General features: G+C 44.3%; 1 long non-coding RNA gene across 1 annotated transcript in view; it reads right to left on the bottom strand.

Moving 5' to 3' along the window:
- Window positions 1-366: 366 nt before the first annotated feature.
- Window positions 367-10,659, bottom strand: part of LOC143357485 (uncharacterized) — a 252,097-nt gene continuing 241,804 nt past the window's right edge. The window contains exon 2 of the long non-coding RNA XR_013082821.1: window positions 367-629. This is a non-coding gene — a long non-coding RNA (uncharacterized LOC143357485). The remainder of the gene's footprint in view (window positions 630-10,659) is intronic.

Genomic DNA, 10,659 nt, shown 5'->3' with positions numbered 1-10,659 from the left:
CGTATATTTTATTAAGCAGCAACAGAGTAAAAAATTGCCTCCTCCTCGCCGAAAGCCTCCACGGCCGGAGCTTCTCCGACTTCGTCGGGCTCCTTGGATTTCCGTGGAAACGCGTGATTGATGATGCTAACAGATTTTCTGCTATTTCGTCTCGGTTTTCTTTCGATTAATCCTCGGCTAATTGCGTAGGAAATTTCTACGTAAGGAGAAACGCAATTGCAGACAGTGTCGAGCATTAAGGGGGCCGGCAGGCATTTGGCCTTGACTGTCACGCTATGTTATCCAGTGCCTTTTTTTCTAGACATTTTACGTCTTAAATAAGTAAGTAATCAATTAAAAATGCATACCACCGTACATACCACCATGAATCTTTCGAAATTAAGAGAATCTTTCAGCGGCAGCCATCTTGTGACGTCATACTTGCTTCAGAATTCGAATTTTCTGCCGAATATTACAAATTACTCCGCGATGAGGTAGAAATTCGCAATTTGGGCTCCATACAGACGTAGATTGGACTTTTAGGAAACACAATTGACCACTTCTAAACTGCTCATTGCAATATTGAAGCGGCAGTTTGTCTAGATTTTGACCCTTGCATACGTATATGGATTTAAAACCATGCCGGCCCCCTTAACACCGAGTGTTTTTCATGCGGAGGGGATCGTTCTCCATTAGCCAAGCCCAAAAACAGACCTCGAACAGAGCCAGCTCGGGAGGGTGATGTTCGCGTGGCCTCCTTATTAGCCTATCGGTTAATCCTCTTATCGGCCGGCTGCTTTCGCTCACTCGGTGCCGACTTGGAACTAATCTAAAATGCAGAGAACCGAGAGGCGTGTCTGGCAAGGTGTATCCCAGGCTGCGGGAAAGGCAGGGGGCCTCGTCCGAGGTCAGCGCACCGCTCCGCTACAGTAATTGCCCCTATAACGAACCTTTTCATCCGGATGAATGGGCACGTGTATATTTCATCTCTTCCGTCAGCTCTCTCCCTCTTCCCCTCCACTCTCCCTTTCCCTCTCTCCCTCTGCCTATTTCTAGGTTTTTTTTTTCATTCACCGCTCCGGGTACACTGTGTCCCGTGTTTCTTCTTTTGCTACCAACTTCCGCGTTGTAACCCCTGCTGACGAGCCGAGGTACAATGTTTGCGATCGTTCTCGTCCAATCTTGGACCCTCGGATAGTAGGACGTGATGAGGTGGAATTGCGACTCGAAATCATTATACTCCAGGCGCGCTGAGACCATGTTTACATGGTGGAGAATGCGATAGAAAGTTGTTTGTTTTGTTATTTTCGAAGAGGCGGCGTGGTCAATGCCAAGTGGGCATCGCCTACCTCGGGTGGGCGTGGCCTAGTTGCCCTTGTCCTCGCCAGAGCGTAACTTTGGAAGATAAAAGCAGGGAAAAAAGTGTTATTCCTGTAATTAGTGCGATGCTTTGCATTGGTTTTGGCTGATTCTCGTCATTAGAAGGAATCGAGAGTAGCTGAGTATCTCTGATGATTATCCCACCACTTATCTACCCGCACGGTTCGTCCGAGCGAGGAGTCGTGATCTTTGAAACCGTTCCCGTGGGAGATCGCTTCAAAGAAAATTCCCATGAAAGAAACGCGATGGATTCGACGGGGAGGTCGGCTCTCCATCCCCTTGAGAACTCGTAATTATTCCTCTCGGTCCCTTATCCGTGGGGGTAAAAATACGTCGAACTATCCCAGAGATCATTTTAATCGCGCAAAGTGAGAGACACTCGCAGCTGCAGCCGAAGGAAACTTTCCGGGATCGATCCCTTGAAGCTGGGAAATACCAAGGGAAGTTTTCGGGCCTTTGCCCTCGAACGTTTCAATTATCGCCGGAGCCGGAGAGTAACGGGGGCCTCGGCAAATTCCTTATTGCTGCGTTAATAAAATTTATCTTTGCTCCACCCACCGGGGGGGGGGGGGGATAGTTTCGCTTTACTTCTCGTATAAATCGTGCTTCCTTGATGTTTCGGAGCTCGAACCAGCTACGTAGGTAGCCTAACCTCCCTGGGTGAACTTCCGCTTACGGATAGGATGATCAGGATTTCTCTGTTCTTATCGCGGCTCATAAATATCGGAGCCAGACCGCTGCTACGCCGGGCACGGCTCGCGAAAAAATTGCCACAGCGAACGACCGAAAGAAATGTCCCCGGCGACTATGCGAATCGAGCTCTTGATGGCGAAATTATATTGTAGGCGTGTCAAAAGGAGTGGAGGTCGATTAGGCACCTTTAGCCCCGCCTATAATCTTAAAATTTGTGCGCTCTATTTCGATTAGGAACTTTTATTTAGAAACAAATACATAAGTGACGATGTATTTCAATAGAGAATGACTGTAAGAGATCTTTAGAGTGTGTGTCTAAGGGGAGGAGGCGTGGCTTCTTCAGCTCCTCCAACAATCCTTCAATTTCTACGCTCAATTTTTGTTTAAAGTCATTGTACATTCTAATGTGAATTGCCTTTAGTTAATTCTCAGTGTATAAGTACAAGGGAAGAGTCAGAGTGGGCGTGGCTCTTCCAGCTCCACTCGCAATCGTCAAGTTTCATGGTTCTACAGAAGTATCGTCTTTCGTTAATTTAGAATTGTATTTCCCAGGCGCTTGCTAGCAAATTTGCACTTGACTCGTCACATCCAACTGAGAGTAGAATTCGAAACTTTGATAGATTCGGCCCCGCCCTTTTCAAGCATGCGGATGCACTATAGATTGCGTCATCCCCTCTCCGTGTTTCCCCGGTAGAATTGTCCCAGTGTACTGTGTAGATCTTCGTTTACCCCAAGTTAAACCCCGACTCTTCGTTGGCAAACAAACCGCCACCGTCAAACAGCCGGATAGTGTACCGAGCAAAGTCTGGCTTTAATAGCTTGTTGCCGTATATTTTATTATACGTTAATGCTGGTTTCGTGTAAAACAATTAACACACCGCGCGATAGTACATCACCACGATAAATTGCAACCCTGTGCGCACGTTACGGTAACTACAACGACGAGCAATTCTGAACAATTCTTATTCTTCAAATAATTATGCCGATTCTAATAACAACTTGTGAGACAAATCTCGAGACCGTGTACATGTAACTAAAATTAAAAACAATTATATTCAATACTATATTCAACTATATTGTACTATATTCAATTTCCTTTCGCGAATATAATGAACTATATAATGAACTATATAATGAACTATATGTAATGAACTATATTCAATTTCCGTTCGCGTAGAGTCGCTTGCAGAAGAATCTCTGGTGCAACGACTGCGACAACTGCATAAAAGTGGCCGGCGCAATAATTGCGTCGATTGGAGCAGCTCGCGGACTAATTAGAGCGAGGTAAGCGAGCGTGGAGGATCGCCGAGCGAATGAACCGTGGCTCCGAGGCGAAGATCAAATGGATCCTATCCGAGTAATTGTGCCTCAGGTGGCCCGGGTACCGTAAAAACAATGAAGGCTAACCAGACAGCCATGAATCCATCACATTAGCCGTTGGATTAATCGCGTATCGGAGCGTCGACGGCGGAAAGCGCAATTTCGAATCAATCTCCGGGGATCTGACAGTGGCTGGGCTCCCATTTTTCTCCGGCAGAGCAGGCAAATCGATAGCTTTATCCAGCGAAGTCACCGAGCGGCCCGCAACAAACGTGAAACTCCATTTCCACGGAGAGCAACCATACACCCACCCGCGCGCACACACGCACACACCTCCATCACGCAATCGCTCGCATAAGCAAAGCCCCGGGGTTACAACGCCGGAACAGGACCACCCTTGTAACGACGATTAACCCGATAAGCGGACAGGACGAGTTAACTCGTCTGGCGTACTCATCGCGTCAACGCTACTCTAACATTTTTTTTATTTTTTTTATTTTGTTCTCGACTGTCCGATAGATTTTTGGACGCTGATTGGGGAGCTGTGAGCCTCCTCTCTCCTGCATACAATTTTTGAAACATTTAGCTTCCGAAAATAACGACAGAATTTCGTTTGTGAGCAGTTTTTTAAGTTTAACATTTTTTCTTTTGGTGCTCCGATGGTAGAAACTATAGGGTTGATTTTTACGTAGGGTTGTTCTATGGTCTCCTCTGAAGAGAACGATGTAATTTAATATTACATCACGCTTACGTAAACATGTTTAAAAAATTGGTAAAGCGGAAATGTTATGTAACTTGGAGCATAGAAGCACAATTTTATATTTAACAATTTGCTATGCTTTAGTGGTGATAATTCTTCAGTTCGTTGTTATCCGGGGATATTCTATGGCCTCTCGCGAACAGAACGATATAATTCAATATCACGTTACAAACATTTCAACATGTTTTACAAATTGTCGAAGTCAAAAGGATTCGCCGCGCGAAGAGTAATATCGTAATTTCAAATTTAACCATGTTGGTACTGTAATGGCGGTAGCTATGCGAATGTATTTTCCATGCGGCTGTTTTATGGAGTATCGTGAACGGCGTAACGTGATTTTAAATTAAATTACGATTACGGAAATTTATGTAAACGATTCTCAAAGAGAAGAGGTTTCGTACGTTAAATAATAAGAGCTAAAATTCATATTTAAACATTTTTCCGTTATTAAAAACGACAGCTATGAAATTTCTTCTTATCTGTAGCTGCTCTGTGAACTGCTTCGAACAAAATAACATAATTATAAATTAAATTATGAATACGGAAATAGGTATAAATAATTATTAAAGCGGTCATCCGAATCGAGTCAAGTTATATAAATATATTCACATTTTCTTTAAAAAATGAGATTGTAGGAATTTCTGTGCAGTGTGTGACAGAACGAATCGTTATGCTACAGTAAGAATTATTATATTTCCCAAATGGCATTTTGTCTTGAACGCAAAAGGAAAAATTTTCAGAATCAACGAGGCGGTTCGACAGAACCGCCGACTATTAAATTCGCGTCGGAATTAAATGTGTGTTTGACGAACGTCCGTCCGAACACGGATCGCGTAATCAACAGGGGGTTGTTTTGCATGCGAAAATAAGCCAAAACTGTAGAATAAAATTTTTTCGTTTGAGCCTTGGCTCTCCAGATAATTGAGTTTTGACGGGCGCAGTTGGACGCTGCCCGAAACGTTCAAATGCACGCGACCCTTTCACAAACATTTCCAAAAACGGAAAATTTAAACGGAAGCATTTGATTCTGCGTTATCATCCCACATACGAAAATGATCGCAGAGCCCTCTGTACTCATTGACCTGCAGTAGAAGTTGAAAAGAACTCACTGAATCATAAACAAACTTTCAAAGGGACAAATATTTGTCTTCGCATTCCACTCTAATTGGTAGTTCAATATACGCACCACCCTTATTTTACGTACTATCGTTTACAAAAATATTTATAGGGTTCATGTACACGCACACGAATTATTCAATTTGTGTTCCGAATTGATAACTTGGTAAATATTGAATTTATGTTTCAAATAGTGGGGATGGTAAAAGAAAATTTGTAAAGATTTTTAAAAGAAATTATATACGTGTACGGGAAGAGCATAAAATTGAATTCTTTTTGTTTGTTATGTTCACATTATGTTAACGTTGCATCCACATAATTTTCCAAGCGTGTTTATCGTACATTAAAATATATGTTGTCCAGGGACGTATAAATTACATTATGATTTGCGTTTATTGAGAGACAAATCGCTTCGGATCATTAGTATTTATGTTTAATTGGTCCCATACAGGTGTTCATGGCAGATGAATTGCCCGATTAACAGGTGACTATACTGCTGAACGAAGGGAGACCTGATTTCTGCCGTGGAACATTTTCACTGCTATTCAAACAATAATGTTGACAACCAGGCAGCAATTATCGCGCGCACAAGAATATTTATTTACTTGCTGCGAGCCGGATATATTTCTCTATCGAATTATGTTAATCAGCTATCAATTATAACTTCAATTGCGTCAGTAGATTGAGTTCCAATCTACAGCAATGATATTTTAAAAATACTTCCCAAAGAGCGCACGATCAAATATTTTAGGAAACTAGATTGACTTTGACGGATTAATGTTAATAAATAATTATTGACGGGTATTTCGAGCTTGACATTTCTTAATTGAAATAGATCCTAAGTTAGAAACGTTCGACTTCGAAAGCTATCAATGTCCAATGCATTTAAATTTAGAGTTGCTCGCCTGGGTGAATTCAAATTTGAGCGGGTACAAATTTAAAAAGCGATACGATTTTGAAATATTTAAACTCAACCGCGACTAAATTCGAGAACGTTCAATTTTGGAAAGCGGCGGTCCCCGAAGCTCGCAATTTAAAAATAGTTTAAAGTCGATTAAAAAATAATATATACATATTGAAAACAACGTACATTCATCAGGTGAGAAAATCAGAATAACTGACCCAATCCGTACCATAAATTCGCAAACAAGGAAATCCAGGTCCAATTTCGAGCACGCACCACAGCTGCAGAAACTGTGACACGACCTTCCCCGGAGCAGTCGCCTAATCAAACGCACGATCTTTAAGACGGAACTTTCGAAAGAAGAAAATTAGGACGCGAGTCCCAGTGCGCAGTTTTAAAATCGTGTCTCATTCCGGCAGGAAATAAAGTCGGGGTTATGGCCGGGTAACGAGAAAACTTTCGTTTTGAAATTGGATTGTCAATTTTAATACGGTCCATTAGCCCGCCAGGAGCAGCAATCAGATTAAAACGACCTGATTTATACAAATTTCACGGGCGAGTGGCGGCTCCGCTTGAATTCGGCGGAATTGCAAATTTTCCGAAGAGGGCGGCGGCAGGATTTCGCGACGGGACAATTTCCTTTTCACGCGAATTTTCTTTTCCCGCCTCGGTGATCCCCGACGATAGATTATGGCTGCGTGTCAGCCTCGGACGAACTCTCTCTCTCTCTCTCTCTCTCTCTCTCTCTCTCTCTCTCTCTTGATCGCTATTCGAGATCTCGTACGCAGATAAATCACCAGCCTTCGAGGGCCGGTGTAATTATTTCTGCGATAACCGGTAATAACAGTTTCATTGGTCTTTCAACTACGCCCGAATTAACGTCCGACGAAGAGCCTGGTAATTAAAGCAACTGTTATAAAATAGGTTCGTTGAGCTCCGTTGTTATCACGACGACCCCGCTCTCGGTTTTAGCAGAAATATTATGCTAAACGTCCCGGAGTCGTTCATCGACCGAGAGGATCTTCATAGGAATCGCCATTTTATGATGCTGGACAAAAATCGAAATCAGAGAGAAAGCATCCTTCTTAGGAGCGATATAAAAAGACTGTCAGCTTTTTGTAATTTATACAGCTCCTCGCAGTTTATAAAATTGACTCTAAACTCAAAACTCAACGACTGCGGATCCGGGTGCATAGTGACCAAGTTATTTAAATGAAAGTTATATTAATTCAACATGTTGAATAAAATGAAATTACAATACGACTAGAACTGCCAGTATATTTGTATTTTTCTTTATTGTATTTCCAAAGGTCACTATAGCCGACAATGTATTGGTATAATCGTCACATACAAGCCTCGCAAAAAGCGTTGAAATTCTTTATTCGCTATTATCTCTCCACTCAAGCAAGATATGAATTTTCAAACTCCCCCTACGCCATTCCACGATGCTCGCCCTCGGATAAGTGGCGCGGGGAAGGCCCCGGGAGCCGTGCGAAAGCGCCAATAAAATCAAACCCAGGCTCGTCCCGTGAAATTGATCACCGAACGCACTTATCGTGCCATTTTACGATTCGGTGGTGCTCGGTGACGACGGGTCCTCCACTTTCCGGCCGAAACTCCCGCAAACGCCGATTATTATACGCGGTCGCTCGATCGACAACCGATGTACGAATTTGCGTGGGGGGGGGGGGAGAGGGCACAAACACTGCACAGAGACTCGCATCGAAAGCCCTCCCCCTCCCTCACAGAAAAGGAGGGTGGGGCTAGCGGGTGACTGGTTACGACGAGCTCTCGAAAGCTCGCGGGCTTCGATACGATCGATTTAATTAAACCGGCCTGGACGCGGCCCGTGATACTCGTGTAAGCGAGGCGGATATCTCTCCTCTCGTCCCTTTTCGTTGCTCGTTAAAGTTTCAACTTTTTCAATCGCGCTAAAATGTTTGCTCCGCCCCCTTTGCCTCTCCCCCACGGCCTGCGCTCCACGCCTCCCACGGCCCCCCGTCGATGGAACTTTGTTCGAGCAAGCGTGCTCGTTTGCGCGACAGCAGCAGAGGAAAGAAGAGAGAAAGAGAGAGAGAGAGAGAGAGAGAGAGAGAGAGAGAGAAAGAAGAGGTGCACAGCAGGATGCCTTCTCGTGTTGACTCGTCCCGGCTGTTTTAATGACGTCGAACGGCCGCCGACGTCGTTACGACGGGGAACAACGACAAGCGCCACCAGGTTTCGGGTTATCGAGAAACGAAAAAACCAGACCGGCGATCCACGCTTCGTTTGCGGCTCCCGTATAGTCGGTTACCTTCCCGTCCCTCCTCTTTCCCGTTTTTCACTTTCCTTCTTTCCCTTTTGGCCTCCTCTTTTCGCTTCCTGCTGTTTCGCGGCTGCCTGGACGGCTGGGCGATGGTTTACGGGACGCTGTGACGGTTGGTTAGGTCAATCTCTGGTTTCGAGGAGTTGGTGATAAAATTTTTCCTAGAGGGTTTCCTAATTTTTAACGTGCTAGGAATTTTTCCTAGATGGTTTCCTAATTTTTAAGGCGCTAGGAATTTTTCCTAGATGGTTTCCTAATTTTCAAAGTGCTAGGAATTTTTCCTAGATGGTCTCCCAATTTTTAAAGTCCTAGGAATTTTTCCTAGATGGTTTCCTAATTTTCAAAGTGCTAGCAATTTCCCCTAGATGGTTTCCTAATTTTCAAAGTGCCGGGATGTGTATCAGAAAATGATCAGTGGTTTCCTAATTTTTGACCGTTTTCCAGACCGCCGAGGAAACGGCTTCCTTGTTACGAATATTTTTCCACGAACAATTTAAAGTGTCGCAGACCGTGTTCACAGTTCTGTGTGTCACCAGTTCGTCGACATATTTGCTCGTAAATTCTCCGAGTCTGCCGTCCGGTTGCAGGATTTGCAAATTGCGTGACTCATTGTCGGTGTACGCAGTGCAATAAGGTATCGGGCCGCACTGCATCGAGCCGTATCGCGCGGGGCATAATGCACTCGGAATTTGCGTGTTATCGTGATCACGCGTAAGCGGGATTTACTAGCTCGCGGGACACCGAAAGATCCTGGTAAACGGGTCAGCCGTGCGCGATCGATCGCGGCGCGCAAGACACCTTGCCGAAGGAAATTTACGTACCGGCTGGCTCTCTCTCTCTCTCTCTCTCTCTCTCTCTCTCTCTCTCTCGGGCCTAGCTTTCCCGGGGATCGTCGACTGGATATCGCTGAATCACCGATACAAACGAAAACGCCCCGGTAAGCTCCTCGACGCGCGGTCTTTACACGGATTCGCGTTTAATCGGCCAAACACAGAGCCCCCTCCCCCTCCACCCCCTGCGCCGCTGCTCCGTGTCCTCGTTGACTTTACCAACCGCGTCGGTCCTCTCGACCATCTGGATCGTGACGTTGCTGTACATCTTCAGATCGATGCATTTCACGATTTTTCTAGAGCGTTCGCTAATATCGGATTTTATTATGAGCTGCGTCTTCTGCAATTTCGATTTTTCTGGGATGAAAATGGTGATTAGCATGGCGAGGTTTCTGTGCGCTTACGACGCGACGCCAGCAAATTTCTAGACGTGAAGTGAATCAGTAGTGTCCCATTTAATTTTTCCCCTGCCCTGAGACTGTCTCCATTAATTTTTTAATTGCATTTGAGCAGTTTCGCGTGGTCGTATGTGTCCAATTATCAATTCGGGATGTCGAAGCTGTGCCGAATAGCATTTCGGTCGATTACGGATATTGTTTGGTTAGCCAGTTTACGAATTTACAGGTGAACCACAATGATGGAACGAAGACTGAGAGCCACTGACCCAAATGGACTCCTCTCGAGCCATTCAGAAAGCGACGTCGGAACACTCTGTTTAACAAATCCATTAATATGGCGGTATTCAAACATAGAATCTTTTGTTAGCCCCCCCCGACCATTGAGCCGGCCGTGACGCATAAACTCCATTCAACTACGTAATAGCGCTACAATACCGTTCTAATTTTACTCTCACCCATGGACACAAAGGCGGTTACAAAGGCACTCTGTACTCGTGACAGAAGTCGACGAGTCATTGCCTTCTGCGACAGAGTCATACTGAATGGAGTGGCCTCGTGTCTTGAGCCGAAAATGGGTGAAACGTGACGAGCTTTCTTGGACTGAAAAACTGAAGATTTTTATGTGGAACGCGGCGCAAAATGGGCCACCGAAAGTCCACGCAAATCTCCTTTGATTCGAAATTTTATTTTATTTTTATTTAGTACAGTGCTCCTTATACAGTTAAACTCTAAAAGTCCTGATTTCCTTAATTTAATCCTCTTTTTAATTCTAAATTGGTCCCATGGATTTTACAGTCACTTTATTCAACTCCAAATCCCCTTTATTTAATTTTTCCTTGAATTTCGAATAGCAACAGAGGTAGATGGTATATTATCGGTTTTGTTTCATCCACGTCAGTCTTTTCGATCTTCTGACAATACTAATTTCCACGATTTAATTTCAACGCGACGCGGTAATAGATACCTAAAAGTAA

Source organism: Halictus rubicundus, chromosome 9, assembly GCF_050948215.1.
Source record: "Halictus rubicundus isolate RS-2024b chromosome 9, iyHalRubi1_principal, whole genome shotgun sequence".
Taxonomy (NCBI): Eukaryota; Metazoa; Arthropoda; class Insecta; order Hymenoptera; family Halictidae; genus Halictus; species Halictus rubicundus.
This window is presented reverse-complemented; position numbering and strand designations above follow the sequence as displayed.